This window comes from Rousettus aegyptiacus, unplaced genomic scaffold, assembly GCF_014176215.1.
Source record: "Rousettus aegyptiacus isolate mRouAeg1 unplaced genomic scaffold, mRouAeg1.p scaffold_m13_p_9, whole genome shotgun sequence".
In the NCBI taxonomy this organism is placed as follows: domain Eukaryota; kingdom Metazoa; phylum Chordata; class Mammalia; order Chiroptera; family Pteropodidae; genus Rousettus; species Rousettus aegyptiacus.
In genome coordinates, this window is record NW_023416312.1 from 25,853,332 (window position 1) to 25,869,287 (window position 15,956).

General features: G+C 34.2%; 1 pseudogene; it reads right to left on the minus strand.

Moving 5' to 3' along the window:
- Positions 1–4,445: 4,445 nt before the first annotated feature.
- LOC118607991 lies at positions 4,446–4,564 on the minus strand (annotated as a pseudogene).
- Positions 4,565–15,956: the final 11,392 nt, after the last annotated feature.

Here is a 15,956-nt window from a genome sequence, read left to right on the forward strand (position 1 = left end):
AAATTGCAGCTTTGAGTAATCATTAATAGAATAAATAATTTGTACTATATTCATGCAATGTAATGCTCTACAGCAGTTGAAATAAAGTCGTGGTATCTATGTCAACCTAGAGAAATCTTAAAAATATGTTAAGAAAAAAGAAAATTTTAGAAGAGTAGATACAGTAGGATACCATTTATACGAAGTTTTAAAACATGAAAATCAGTACTATATATTATTTAGTGATAACATTTGTAGCAAAAGTATGAAGTTCTCATGAGAATGCTAAACACCAAACTCTGGAGAGTGGCTCCTCTGATGAAAGTGGAAGAGGAAAGGAAACTTAACAGGGAGAGGTGACATTTGAGGTGTAAATTTAATTTGCTATATTTTAACTAGGCTGGCTCATGAGTGCATGAGTATTTATTATATTATTTTCTCGACTCGTGTTTCTGAAATCTTTCAAAATCTTTCATAATTTCAAGAGAGAAAAGTAAGAGATAGGAGAATATTATTTTAATGATTCAAGTTTTCTCAAATTTAAAATGATGAATTTATAACTAAAACCATAGCAAGCTGCGAGATGGATTTTAGATATGAGAAATAATGAGTAAAGAAGGAATATAGGAAGTCTGTAGGCCTAGGGCTTAGTTTTGATTCCGTCATCAATTAGCTCTGGGACCATGGACAAATCTTTTAACTTGTCAAGACCTTTGTAAAGTTGGATTGGGCCATGGTCCTGATCGAATATAGGTAATTGCCTTATGTTTGCAAAATTTCCAAGAACGACCATGTGAATATACGGATTAGAATTATACACTAGAGTAGGTATACAAAAGCTGGACTTTTGTTGATTAAAATTCCAGAATACTATGAGTTTTTGAAGTAAAGACTGTGGTATGAGAAAGACTAGAAGCTAGATAAATTTGGGGCTGTGTGGTAACATTGAAAATGCACATAACTTAGAATCTAGCAATTCCTCTGGAGACATGTACAAAAATGTTTACTGTGGCTTTGAAAAAAATAAAGAAATAGGAATATGGCAAGGAATACTATTCCAGTATAGACATTAGATGATCAAAGACTGGACAAGAGAAATTCAGAAGGATTCTGTGTGTTTTGTTTCTCATCTTGCCATCATGTTACATCTCAGATGACATTTGTACTGACACTTTGCAAACTGTGTAAAACAAGATGCTGTAGTGTAAGCATTAACTGCAAACTCCTTTGAACGATAGGGCTGGAAGGCTGACTCCTAGGAATCCTCAAAGGATGACATTCATCACAGCTGACAAGATACTTCCTCTCAGTAAGTCAGTGGAGAATTCTTCTAATCATCAAGTACATGAAATTGAAACAATTATCAATGCCTAATCAAAAATGGAAGTTCTCTCCTTGAAAGGGATTTTCTCTAAATCTAAAAAATAATCCTAAAAATAAAATAAAATAAAATAAAATAACTATTAATAAGTTGTAAGTTAAAACTTTCTAAATTATTAATAATAAAAATGTTTTGAACAGCATTTTAGAAAACTAAATTATCTTTCTATTGTCTCTATTAAAATTATATTACAAAATCATTATCATATGAAAAAACAATCAAAGCATATGTATCAAAATATAGAGAAAAAGTATTACAGAGGTGGGTCAGTCTTTCAATTAGTTAACTTTTTTGAATTTTGTTTTACTTATGGTATTTCTCAGCTATTTAAAATTTGTACTTTATTGTAATTTTTCTCATTCTAAATAAATATATTTTTGCATGTAAATTTGTATTTAAATTTTCTTGCTAAAAGGTTGTCCGGCAAATTGCACAAACTTCAGATGCCACAAAACCTGATTTTTTCTTGAGCTCATGAGATTATAAAATCCTAAATGCCAATATACTATTTACATTATGGATTCTAACTGTGTCAGGAATTATGATACTCAAAGTCTTTATAACCAACTTGTTAGATGTCTGGCTTCAGACTTATTAGAATGATAATTATTTGTTGAAAATGGGCAAAATCTGTTACAAGAGTCAGAGTTGTTGAAACCATATAACCTGGTTAAGAATCTATATTGGTAGAGCTGAATAGAAAGAATAATTATAAAAGTTATAATAATCGTATCTAACTTTCATTGAGCACATACTATGTCCCAAGCTCATGGTATGCTCTTTAAATCTATTCTCAGTTAATTTCATTAACTTTATTCGAGTAGTTGTCATGTAAATAAGGGCAAGTGTCCAGACAACACACATGTTAAGACCTGTGAGATCAGTGATTAGTGGTAAATCTCATGGAGCTGGGATTCATAACAGGTATGCAAGTCTTCTCTTGCTTATTTATTATAGGTAAGTGCATGGTGATCTAACTGAGCCAGACGTTCATATCCAGGAGAGATGCTCTGACTCTTTGCTGTGGGACTTGTAGGCTACATGATTAGTAAGAAGGTTTTGTAGTGTGTCAACTTGCCTAGACTAAACTATATTTTCCAGAATTATTTTTTGTATGTTTTTGGTTAGAGTAGGCCACAGGGGAGATTCCAGAGAGATGTGAAGGGCTAAAAGAGAGGCAGCTGATTTTTGTAGCATACACCCATTGCTGATCTGCTTATTTACCTCATTGGATGAAACATTAGCTTGGCTATGTGTGTTTTTAGCTCTTTGATGAAGAGCCCTGCTTTCTTCAGGATACTTTGGTCTCAGAGGAAACAAGAATACATGTGAATTTTAGTTCATCCTTTTCAGTTTCCAGCTTGTGCTTTCCAGCTGCTTATGTTCTTCACTTCCTGACTGCTTGCTCTGTGGGCCTCAAGATCAGATATGGAAGCAGTGTTAAAGAGACAGCTTAACTAGTTCCCACAATTGTGAAAGCAAATCCTCTGTAATAAATTCATATCTATCTATCATCTATCTATCTATTTATCTATCATCTATCTATTATCTATCCATGAATTATATCTGGTTGAATCCTGACTGATACAATTACAGAATCATTAGCCCCAAGTGCATGACATGGCAAAGTAGTGCTAAGGTTCATCACTTCACTATTCATAGTTAGGGAAGAATTTATCCTTTCCCAGGCCTGAAATTGAGCAAGGTTAATTGTATGCATTATAGGGCCATAGGTGGTTTTTCATGAAGCTTTGCTAGAAGCTAACTCCTTTTCTGAGTAGCCAATTTGCAGGAAATTAGTCCTGTACAAGTGTGGTAGATTGTATTTTCCAGAGATGACTGTATTAATATACATCATATCCCACATTCTCTTCTAACAATGCAGTGTTTCTACTCCTCCACTGAGAGATGGGGTCTGTGTTTCCTCCTCCTGAATCTAGGAAAATCTTTGTAATTTCCTTCAGTAACAGAATGCAGCAGAAGTAATACTGTGCACCTTCCAAGAAAGGCTAGGTTATAAAAGGCAGTATAGGTTCTATATGGTTCTCTTTATCTCACTTTTGGGACACTCATAGAATGCAGCCAGCATTCTATAAGGAAAACCTGGCTCATGAATGGAGACCATACAAAAAGGCCCATGTGGAGAGTACCTTCAGTCTTCAACTGATACCCAGCACATGACTGAGTGAGACTGTAGAAGTTTCCAGGCCCCAGCTGAGACTTTGGACATTGTGTAGCAGAGTGGAACAGAGATGAGCAGAAAAAATGTTGTTTTTTCACCACTAAATTGTGGAATCACTTGTTATTTGACATCAGTAATTGAAAAAGACAAGTTAGCCTTGTATAATAGTTATCTATTGCTGCATAACAGGTTATTCCAAAATTTAGTGATTTAGAAATATAAATATTTAATATTTCATGCAATTTCTGATGGTCAAGAATTCAGGAGTTGCTTAGCTTAGTAGCTCTAGCTCAGGGTTTTTTTCTTCCTAATTGATCTGGCTAAAACTTCTAGTACAATATTCAGTAGAAAATACAAAGATAGGTATCCTTGGTTTATTCTTGATCTTATGGGGAAGGCTTTTAGTCTTTCACCGTTAAGTATGATGTTAGCTCTGGGTTTTTCATAAATACCCTTTTTAGGGTTGAGGAATTTCCTTTCTATTCCTAGTTAAAGTGTTTTAATCATGAAAGGGCATTAGATTTTGTCAATTTCTTTTTCCTGCAACAATTGAGATGATTGTATATGTGCGCGTGTGTGTGTTTTCTTTTATTCTCTTAATGTGGTATGTAACATTGATTTTGCTATGTTGAACTTTACATTCCTGGAATAAATCCTATTCAGTCATGGGTTATAATTCTTTTAATATGCTACTGAATTAGGTCTGCTGGTATTTTGCTGAGCTTCTTTTTATATCTATATTTATAAATGATATTGGCTTGTAGTTAGTTTCCTTAAGGTTTCTTTATCTGGCTCTGGTATCAGAGATTGAGTTATAAAGTATTCCTTCCTCTTCTATTTTTTGGAAGAATTTAAGAATTGCTGAAAATTATTTTATTTATTTGTTTATTTATTTATTTTTAATGCCTACAGCATCTGGTCTTCTTAGGTGGTCTCCCATCCAAGTATTAACTAGGGCTGACCCTGCTTAGCTTCTGAGATCATTCGGGATCTGGCACGTTCAGGGTTGCATGGCTGTAGACTGATAATTATTTTTTAAATGATTGGTAGAATTCCCAAGTGAAGTGTTCCAGTCCTGAGTTTTTCTTTTTTGAGACAATTTCAATAATTGACTTAATTACTAATTAATTCTCTTAGAAACTTTTTAAAAATTCTGTAGGTCAGTAGTAATGTTCCCACTTTCATGTTTGATTTTAATAATTTCAGTCTTCTCTTTTTTCTTATTCAATCTAGTTAAAGGTTTGTCAATTGTTTTGATCTTTTCAAAGAACCAACTTTAATTCTTTTATTTTATTGATATTCTGTATTGTTTTTCTATTCTCTCTCCTATTTAATTTTGCTTAAATATTTATTTACATCCTTATCAATTAGCTCTTGTTTTCTAGTTCCTTAAGGTCATTGATCTATTCTTTATTTATTTATTTATTAAAAAATTATTGGGGTGACATCGATTAATAAAATAAAATCAGATTCAAGAGTACAATTCCACATTATGTGGTATATATACTGTATTATGTTCGCCAACCAAAAGATTTCATTCTGTCACAAAATATTTAACCATTTTTATCCCTATCTGCCTTCCTCCTCTTCCTTTCCTTCTGGTAACCACTAATCTACTATCCATGTCCATGAGTCTCTTTTTGTTTGTCACATTTGTTTGTTGCATTCAATTTTATATACCACATATGAGTGAAGTCATATGGTTTCAACTTTTTCTGTCTGGCTTATTTCGCTTAGCATGATTATCTCAAGATCCACACACATTGTGGCAAATGGCAATATTTCATCTTTTCTTATGGCTGAGTAATAATCCATTGTATATATGTACCATATCTTTTTTATCCAATCATCTAAAAAAGGACACTTCGGTTGTTTCCACGTACTGTCCACCATGAATAATGCTACTATGAATATTGGTGTGCAAATATATTTTTGGATGTGAGTTTTAAATTCTTTGGAGTAAATACCAGCAGAGGGATTGCTGGATCATATGGTAGATAAATTCTTAGTTTTTTGAAGAACCTCCATACTGTTTTCCATAGTGGCTGTATCAATTTTCAGTCCCCCCCAGCAGTTTTTTTCTCCACATCCCCTCCAGCATTTGTTATTACTTGTCCTGTTGATTATAACTATTCTAACAGGTGTGAGATGTACCTCATTGTGGTTTTGATTTGCATTTCCCTAATAGCTAGTGAAGTTGAGCGTTTTTTCATAAGACTGTTGGCCATTTGTATGTCTTCTTGGGGGAAGTGTCTGTTTAGGACCTCTGCCCACTTTTTGACTGGATCATTGTTTTTTTTGTTGTTATTGAGTTGTATGAATTCTTTGTATATTTTGGATATTAGGCTCTTATTGAAGGCATTGCTTGCAAATATATTTTCCCATTTAAATCATTGTCTCTTGACTTTGTTGATGGTTTCTTTTGCTGTGCAAAACTTTTTACTTTGATATAGTCCCATTCACTTATTTTAGCTTTTACTTTTCTTGCCTTTGAAGTCAAATTCATAAAATCCTTTTTAAGTCCAAGGTCTATGAGTTTAGTTTATTTTCTTCTATGTACTTTATTGTTTTAGGTCTTATATTCAGATCCTTAATCCATTTTGAGTTAATTGTGGTATGTGGCAATAGACAAGAGTCTAGTTTCATTTTTTTGCAGGTGGCTTTCCAGTTTTCCCAGCACCATTTATTGAAGAGGCTTTCTTTTCTCTACTGTATGTTTTTGGCTTTTTGGTCAAAAATTATTTCTCTATATAAACATGGGTTTATTTCTGGACTCTGGATTCTGTTCCACTGGTCTGTGTGTCTGTTTTTCTGCCAATACCATGCTGTTTGGATTATTGTTGCCTAGTAGTATAATTTGAAGTTGGGCACACTGAGGCCTCCACTTTGTTCTTTTTCTCAGGATGGCTTTGGTGATTTGGGGTCTTTTGTGCTTCCATACAAATCTGATGATTTTTTTCTTCTATTTTTTTTAAAAAAAATCCAATGGGCTTTTGATGAGAATTGCATTAAATCTATATCTTGTATCTTTTTCAATTTCTTTAATAGGGTCTTATAGTTTTCCTTTATAGGTCCTTCACATGTTTTATTAGATTTATTCCTAATACATATACTTTTTGTTACAATTGCAAAAATAATTATTTTTTCAACTTATTTTTCTGACACTTCATTATTAAAGTATAGGAACATTATAGATTTTTGAACGTTGATTTCGTTTCAAGAAACTTTACTGTATTTGCTTATTGTTTCTAGTAGTGTTCTTGTGGAATCTTTAGGGTTTTCTATATAGAGGATCATGTCATCTGCAAATAAAGACAGTTTGACTTCTTCATTATCTATAGGGATGTTTTATATATTTCTCTTGCTTGATTTCACTCACTAGGACCTCCAATGTTATATTGAATAGCAGTGGTGATAGTGGACAGCCTTATCCTGTTCTTGATCTTAGAGGAAAGATTTTTAGTTTTTCACCAATAAGTATAATGTTGGCTGAAGGTATGTCATAGATGGCCTTTATTATCTTAAGGTACTTTCCTTCTATACCAATTTTGTTAAGTGTTAAGATGATAAATGGATGCTATATCTTGTTGAAGGCTTTTTCTGCATCTATTGATATGATCATGTTTCTTACTTCTTAATTTTTCTATGCGGTGTATCACATTAATTGATTTGCATATGTAGAACCAAGCCTGTGCCCCTGGAATGAAGCCCACTTGATCATGGTATGCAATCTTTTCAAATTGTTACTGTATTCAGTTCATTAGTATCTAATTTAGGATATTTGCATCTGTGTTCATGAGAGATATTGGTACGTCATTTTCTTTTTTGTGCGTGTTGTCATTACCAGGTATTAGTATCCAGGTAATACTGTCCTCATAACATGAATTAGAAAGTATTGCCTTCTATTTGAAATTTTGGAAGAGTTTGAGGAAAATAGATACTAATTCTTCCTTGAACAATTGATAGAATTCACTGGTGAAGCCATCTGGCCCTGGACTTTTACTTTTTCATAGGTGGTTGATGATTCTTTCAATTTCTATACTGCTTATTGGTCTATTTAGATTTTCCAGTTCTTCTTGATGCAGTCTAGGAAGGTTGTATTTTTCTAAGTACTGGTCCATTTTTTCTAGGTATTAAATTTGGTGTTATTATTTTCTCATAGTATTCTTCCATGATCCTTTGTACTTCTGTGATGTCAGTCATAATTTTCCCTCTTTCATCCCTAATATTGTTTATTTGTGTCTTTTCTCTTTTTTCTATAGTGAGTCTAACCAGAGGTTTGTCAACTTTATTAACCTTCTCAAAGAACCAGCTCTTTCTTGCATTTATTTTTTCTATTGATTTTTGTTTTCAATCTCATTTATCTGCTCTAATTTTGATTATTTCTATCGTTCTGTTGTCTTTAGGCTTCATTGGTTTTGTTTTTCATTTTCTAGTTTTTAAGATGAAAGATGAAGCACTGCGTTGTTTATTTGGGCTCTTTCTTGTTTTTGGAGATAGGCCTGTAATGATATGAACTTTCCTCTTGTGACCACATATGTCACGTCCCAAAAGTTTGGGTATGTTGTACTATCATTATCATTTGTTTCTATGTATCTCTTGATTGCCCTTTTTATTTCCTCCCTGACCCAGTCATTCTTCAGCAGCATGTTGTTAAATCTCCATGTATTTGTGGTTCTTCCTGCTTTCTTTTTGTGTCAATCTCTAGTTTCAAATCATTGTGATCAGAGAATGTGGTTGATATGCTTTCAACCCTCTTATGATTGATGAGGCTATCTCTGTGTCCCAGTATGTGGTCGATTCTTGAGAACATTCCATGTGCACTAGAGAAGAATGGATAAGCAGCTGTTTGGGGGTCAAAGGCTCTGTAAATGTCGGTTATGTCCAGTTGGACTAATGTGTCACTTAAGAATGTTATTTCCTTATTGATTTTCTGTTTGGATGATCTGTCCATATCCGCCAGTGGGTATTTAGATCCTCTACAATAGTGTTTTGGTCTGTTTCTCTGTTTTGTTCTGTTAGTAATCCCTTTACATATTTTGGGGCTCCCTGATTGGGAGCATAGATATTAATAATTGTTATGTCTTCTTTGTACATGATTCCCTTTACCATGAAGAAGCGCCCCTCAGTAACTTTCTTTACCTTTTTAACTTCGAAGTCTATTTCATCCAATATTAGTTCCCCTATTCCAGCTTTTCTCTGAATGCCATTTGTTTAAATATCGTTTTCCACTCTTACACTTTGAGTCTATATTTGTCTTTGGAGCTGAGAGGTGTCTCCTGGAGGTAGCGTATGTTTGGATTTTGTCTTTTGATGCAATCTGCAACTCTGTGCCTTTTATTGGTGAGTTCAGTCGATTTACATTTAGGGTGATTATTGAAATACAAGGTCTTCTTATAGACATTTTATCTCTTGCTTTCTGGTAGCTCGAATTTTTCATTGCTTCCTTCTCCTTGTGTTCCTGTTTTTTTTTTTTATTTTGGTTGGCTTTTGTGAGTTTTGCCTCTGATTCTTCTTTTTTTGTTATATACTTCAGTTCCGAATTTTTGGTGTTTGGTTACCATTACGAACGGTATGAAAAAGATAGTTATATCTATACAGTTGTCTGTTTTATTCTGCATGTGCCTTATCTCCTTTCCCCTTTGAGAATTTGGATCTTTGAATCCGCCCTTTTTCAGTCATCATCATCTCAATTTGTTTCTATGTATGCTGAACGTTCATTACTATCTTGCTATAGAAATTCTCCTCTTGTTGTTTAAGCTTATAATGCCTTTTTCTTAGTAAGGGCTGCGCTCCTCTGCTTCTATTTGCCTGATAGTCACTTTACTTCTAATTATGTATTTTTGCTGCTGTTGTTTTAGGTGAGCTGACCTCTTTCAGAATTTCCTGTAGTGCAGGCCTCGTAGTCGAGAAATCCTCAATTTTTGTATGTCTGAAAAGGTCTTAATTTATCCTTCATTTCTAAAGGAGAGCTTAGCTGGATCCATTATTCTTGGCTGGTAATTGCTTTCACTTAATAGTTTGAGTATATGATTCCTCTCTTTTCTGGCTTGTAATTTTTGTTTTGAGAAGTCCAACTATAATCTAATGGATTTCCTTTATAGGTTACTATCGTCTCTCTCTGGCTGCCCTGAGAATTCTGTCTTTGTCATTGATTTTTGATTGTTTTAATACAGTGTCTTGGTGAAGGCCTTTTTGGGTTGGGATAATTGGGTGTTCTGTTGACTTCTTGAATTCCAATCTCAAGCTCATTCCTTAGATTTGGGAAATTCTCATCAACTATTTGTCCAAAAATGCTTTCTAATCCTTGTTCCTTTTCCTCACCTTCGATAATGACCATTATTCTTATATTTGCTCTCCTGATGGTGTTAGTTATTTCTTGTATTTCTCTTTCATTATTTTTCATTCTTTTTTTTTCTTCTAATCTATTTCTAGATTCCTGCCATCGATATTATTGATCCTTTCCTCCATTTGTTCAACTGTATTTCCCAAGCTTGCTATTTCATTTTTCAACTCTTGCAGTGTGTGTGTGTGTGTGTGTGTGTGTGTGTGTGTGTGTGTGTGTTTTATCTCCAGAAGATCTCTTCTGTTCTTTTTCAGGGTTTCAATCTCCTTGCTAAAGAACTCATTCTGCTCATCTAGTTGTTTTTCAATTCCTGAAATCGTTCATACGACTCCTTTCACAACTATGTTTTTTCAGAAGTACCATCCTGAATTCTTTGTCATTTAAGTTGCATATTTCTATGTCCGTAAGCTTATTTTATGGAGATTTTTATCTTCCTTTCTGAGATGTCTTGTCACCTTGGTTGTTCATGGTATTTAATGAACTATTGTTCTGTATGGACATTAATGGAAGTGTATTCCGCTTTTTTTCCCCAGAAAGAAGATTTATTATGTAAAAGTCTCTCTATCCTGTTGCAAAGAAGTCGCTTTTCTTTTGGTTTCCAGTAGGTGGCATCTAAGCCTCTTGGATATCTACTTTATATAAAGCCTTAATAATGCCTTCTTTTTTAGAGATGTTTAATCAGTGTCAGTCACTATCAGTGTTATTGACGGGTTTGATAGCGTTTGCTCAGATTCCCCTGGGGCTCTGCAGTGTTTGATCTCGGAAGATGTGGGGGTATCGTTGATCAACCTCTGGGTTGATCGTTGGGGGCTGTGGGTCAGCCTCGATTTTGCAACTTCTGCCAGTAAAAATCAGGTGTTGTTTCTCTGCCATCCTGTTTCTGTTTTCTGCCATGATGACTGGGTGCTGCCACCTGGCCGCGTGGAGCTCACAGCACTCCCAGGCAGGGCTGTTCAGAGAACTCGCCACACTTCTTCCCTCTCCCTCCTCCTATAGGTAGCTTCAGCTATGAGAGACAGCTTCTTTTTTTCTCCAAGTCCCCTGCTCTACACATGGGGTTCTGACCTGTGGTAGCTCTTAGTGTAGATCCCACGGTCAGACGTACTGGTGTGTAGTTTGAGTGTTTTTTTTCTTGAATATAGATGTTCAGCTTTTTGTTCTTTCAAGGGAAGAGATCTGGGGATGTCTCTCACTCAGCTGTTTCTCCAAACTCCTAATTAATTTATTTTTATGGTAACATTGGTTAATGAAATCCAGTAAGTTTCAGCTGTACGTTTTAACAGTAAGGCCTATGTACCTTTATATCGTGAGTTCACATCTCATGGTTAGATTTCTTTCTGTTATCACATATTTGACCCCTTTTACCTATCCATTTACTCCTTTCCCCCTCCCTCAACCCTTCTCCCTTTTGGTAACCACTAGTCTATTGTCCATGTCCATGAGTCTCTGTTTCTTTGTCTTGTTCAGTTGTTGCTTTTAGGCTTATATCCCACATATAAGTGATATTGTGTGATTTTCAACTTTTTCTGTCTAGCTTGTTTCACTTCGCATGATAATTTTGAGGCCTATCCATGTGGTCACAACTGGCAGCATCTCATCTCTTATGGCTGAGTGATAGTCCATTGTATATATGTACCACAGCTTCTTTAGTCAATCATCTATCATAGGATACTTCAGTTGCTTCCATGTCCTGACCACAGTGAATAGTGCTGCTGTGAACATTGGTGTGGAAATACCTTTTCGGATATGGGATTTCAAGTCTTTGGGGTAAATACCCAGTAGAGGGATTTCTGGATCATATGGTAGATCAATTCTTAGTTTTTTTGAGGAACTTTCATACTGTTTTCCTAGCGGCTATACCGATTTGCAGTCCCATCAGCGGCGTATGAGGGTTCCTTTTTCTCCGCATCCTCTCCAACATTTGTTATTATTTGTCCTGTTGATAACAGCTATTGTAACTGGTGTGAGATGGTACTCCATTGTGGTTTTGATTTGGATTTCCCTAATAGCTTGTGAAGTGTCTGTTCAGATCCTCTGCTCCTTTTTTAATTATTTTTTTTTATTGTTGAGTCATATAAGTTCTTTATATATTTTGGATATTAGACCCTTATTGGAGGCATTATTTGCAAGAATCTTCTCCCATTCATTTGATTGTTTTCTTGTTTTGTTGATGGTTTATTTTGCTGTGCAGAAAATTTTTAGTTTGATATAGTCTCATTTATTTATTTTTACTTTTACTTCCCTTGCCTTTGAATTTTAATTCATAAAGTTCTCTTTAAATCCACGGTCCATGAGTTTAATACCTATGATTTTTTTCTATGCAATTTATTGTTTCAGTTATTATATTCAGTTCTTTCATCCATTTTAATTTTGGTGTGTAGTGATAGACAACAGTCTAGTTTTATTCTTTGCATATGGCTTTCTAGTTTTTCCAGCACCATTTATTGAACAGGCTTTACTCCGTCATTGTACGAATTTGTCTCCTTTTTCGAAAATTATGTGCCTGTATATGTGAGGATTTACTTCTGGACTTTCAATTCTGTTACACTGTTCTGTGTGTCTGTTTTTCTGTCAATACCATGCTGTTTGGATTATTGTCACTTTGTAGCATAATTTGAAGTCATGCAGTGTGATAGCTCCAGCGTTATTTTTTTTTTTTCTCAGGATTGCTTTGGCTATTCGGAGTCTTTTTGCTTCCACACAGATCTGATGATTTTTTTGTTCTATTTCTTTAAAAAATGCTATTGAAATTTTAATGGGGATTACATTAAATCTGCATAAATCTTTAGGTAATAAGATCATTTTAATTATTTTAATTCGTCCAAACCAAAAACATGGAATATCTTTCCATTTCTTTTGTCTACTTCAATTTATTTTAATAACGTCTTATACTTTCAGTGTATAGGTCTTTCACGTGTTTCGTTAAGTTTATTCCCAGGTATTTTGTTCTTTTTTTTTTTTTGCAATTGCAAAAGGAATTGTCTTTTTCATTTCTTTTTCTGAGAATTCATTGTTAGTGTTTAGGAACGGTATGGATTTTTGTACATTGATTTTGTATTCTGCAACTTTACCGTATTTTTTATTGTTTTTGGCATCTTTAAGATTTTCTATATCGATAATCATGTCATCTGCAAAATGTGACAATTTGACTTCTTCATTCCCTATTTGGTTACCTTTTATTTCTTTCTCTTGCTTGATTGCTCTAGCTAGGTCTTCCCATACTGTATTGAATAATAGAGATGTTAGCGAACAGCCTTGCTTGTCTTGTTCCTGATCTTAGAGGAAAGGTTCTTAGTTGCTCACCATTAAATATGATGCTAGCTGGGAGTTTGTAGTATATGGCCTTTATTACGTTGAGATACCCACTTTATTAAGTGTTTTAATCATAAATAGATGCCGTATCTCATCGAATGCTTTCTATGTATCTAGTAATATGATTATATGATTTTCATTCTTTATTTTGTTTATGTGGTGCATCACATTACTCAATTTACATATGTTGAACCACCCTTGTGCCCTTGGGATGAAGCCCACTTAGTCTGGTGTATAACCTTTTAAATGAGTCGTCGTATTTAATTTGTTAGTATCTTATTTAGGATTTTTTGCATCTGTGTTCATGAGAGATATTGGTTTATAGTTTTCTTTTTTTATATTACCTTTATCAGGTTTTGATATCAGGGTAATGTTGACCTTATAAAATGAGTTAGGAAGTATTGTCTCTTCTTCAATTTGTGAAAAAGTTTAAGAAGATTAGGTACTAAATCTTTGAATATTTGGTAGAATTCACTGGTGAAGCCATCTGGTCCTGGACTTTTACTTTTTCGGAGGTTTTTGATTATTGTTTCAGTATCCATATTACTGATCAGTTTGCTGAGATTTTCCAGTTCTTCGTGGTTTAGTCTAGGATGGTCATATACTTCTAAGAACTTTTCTATTTCTTCTAGGTTATTAAATTTGGTGTTTTTTTTTGTTTTGTTTTGGGTTTTTTTTGGCAATATCTTGTATGATCTTTTGTAGTTCTGTGGTATCTGTCGTAACTTCTCCTCTTTTATTCCTGATTTTGTTTATGTGTGTTCTTTCTCTTTTTTCCTTAGCGAGTCTAGCCAGGGGGTGGACAATTTTATTGATCGCAAAGAACCAGCACTTTGTTGCATTAATTTTTTTCTATTGCCTTTTGGTTCTGAATTTCACTTAATTCTGCTCTAATTTTGATTATATCTTTCTTTATGCTGACTTTGAGCATCTTTTGTTCTTTTTTTTCTAGTGTTTTTAAGATGTAATGTTAGGGTTGTTTCTTTGGGCTAATTCTTGTTTCTTGAGATAGGCCTGTAATGATATAAACTTTCTCCTTATTACTGCTTTTGCTGTGTCTCAAAAGTTTTGAAAAGTTGTACTTTCACGCTCATTGGTTTCTATGTATCTCTTTATCTCTCCTTTCATTTCTTCTCTGACTCTATCATTCTTCAGTAACATGTTGTTTAATCTCCATGTATTTGTGGTTCTTCCTGCTTTCTTTTTACAGTTGATCTCCAGTTTCCAAGCATTGTGGGCAGACAATATACTTGGTATGATTTAAATATTCTTAAATTTGTTAAGGCTAGTTTTGTGTCCCAGCATGTTTTCAATCCTTGAGAATGTTCCATGTGCAGTAGAAAAGAAAGTATAAGCAGCCATTTGGGAATGAAAGGCTCTGTAAAGGTTATGTCCAATTTTTCTAACGTGTCATTTAAGGATGATATTTCCTTATTGATTTTCTGTTTGAATGATCTATCCATAGCCGACAGTGGGGTATTTAGGTAACCTACTATAATTTCTTTGTCCGTTTCTTCCTTTAGTTCTGTTAGTAGTTGCTTAATATATTTCATTGTTCCCTGATATTAATATTATATTAATAAGCATTAGGCATTCTTGATGTATGGTTCCCTTTATCATTATGAAGCGTCCATCATTATCTCTCATTACTTTTTTTTTTTATCTCGAAGTCTATTTCATCAGATATAAGTATGGCTCCACTTGCTTCTCTGGATGTAATTTGCTTGGAATAGCGTTTTCTGCCCTTTCACTTAGAGTCACTATTTGTCCTTGCAGCTAAGATGTGTCTCTTGAAGGCAGTATGTAATTGGGTTTTGTTTATTGATCCAATCTGCTATTCTGTGCCTTTTTATTGGTGGGCTCAGTCCATTTATATTATGGGTGATTATTGAGATATGAGGTTTTTCTATTAGCATTTCATGTTTTGTTTTCTGGTAGCTTGGTGTCTCCATTGTTTCTTTGTCCTTGTGTTTCTGTCTATTATTTTAATTTGGTGGTGTTTTGTGGATTTTCCCTCTGTTCCCACTTGTTTTATATTACATGTCTTAGTTCTGTCTTTTTGGTGTGTAGTTACCATAAGTCTATGTAAGTGATAGTTGTATATACAGTAGTGTGTGTGTGTGTGTGTGTGTGTGTGTGTGTGTATGAAAGAGAGAAAGAGAGAGAGAGAGAGAGAGAGAGAGAGAGAGAGAGAGAGAGAGAGAGAGAGAAATACAGTAGTCCATTTTCTTCTGCATGTTCTTTATCTCCATTCCTCTTTGTAGATTTGGATCTTTATTCTCTCCCTTTTTCTGCCTTTGTTATCTCAAAATATCACTATGTATGCTGAACATTCATTCGTAAGTTGCAGTAGCTGTTATAGTTTTCTTTCTTTAGAGTGTCTTTTTTTGGCCTTTAATCATTATGTAATATTTGAGCTTATAAGACTGTGTTCTCAGTAAGGGTTTCACTCTACTGTTTCTGTCTGTCTGTTAGTCATCTTGCTCATAGTTATGTATTTTTTGTCCTTTTGTTTCAGGTGGAATGATATCTTTCAGTATTTCTTGTAGTGTAGGCCTTATAGTGGAGAATTTCCTCAGCTTTTGTATTGAATTTTGTATTTGGGAGGCTCTTTATTTCTCCTTTATATCTAAAAGAGAGTTTTTTTGAATATATTATTCTTCGCTGGTAATTTCTTTCAGTAGTTTGAATATTTTGTTACACACCCTCCTTGTTCATAAGGTTTGTGCTGAAAAGTCTGACGATAGATAGCCTAA